The following is a 693-nucleotide window of genomic DNA, read 5'->3' on the forward strand; positions in this document are numbered from 1 at the left end:
GTTTATTTTATAGATTAAGATAATATTATTTACGTGATTATAAACAACTCGTCTTTTCTTTATAACTTTACTTCCTCTGACTGAGGAGTTTACATCACTTACGTGAGAAATCGTTTCGTTAGATAAAAAAAAGAAATAAAGAAGAAGAGTTTTTTTTTTGGGGGGAGGGGGGAGGTTACGATGTTATTAGTACTCTTTTGCTTATTCTTTTGTGTCTGTGTGTGTGATTTGCACTTGTATTATATGCGTCTATGCACATGAGAATACCAAAAATCACGCTCGCTCTATCTTTATCCATGTATTTATCAGTTAATCTCGCTTTCACTGTTTCTCCTAATCCACTAGATATTTTTTATTTGGTATTTTACACAGTGACAACAACTATGCCTGAGTTCAGTGCTAAATACTCTAATCTTTCGTATTTGTACTAAAGTATATTTTGGCGAATGGCATCTCATCTTTCGGGATCTACACTACTTCTTAAATTGTTTGATTTTTCTTATTAAATGAACATTTAATATATAACGGCCCCTCGAGAGCGAGCCAACGCAGTCACTTACTTGGGTGAGCTTTACAAGGAAGCTTTTCCGAGCTCAAACCTCCCAGGGCATCCGCGCTCCGAAAGCTTTCTTCAGACAGACAGACAAACACGCTCAGAAGCACACGTACGTCTTTTTTTCTTTTTTTCTTTCT

The sequence above is a fragment of the Penaeus monodon genome, chromosome 28 (genome assembly GCF_015228065.2).
Source record: "Penaeus monodon isolate SGIC_2016 chromosome 28, NSTDA_Pmon_1, whole genome shotgun sequence".
Lineage (NCBI taxonomy): Eukaryota > Metazoa > Arthropoda > Malacostraca > Decapoda > Penaeidae > Penaeus > Penaeus monodon.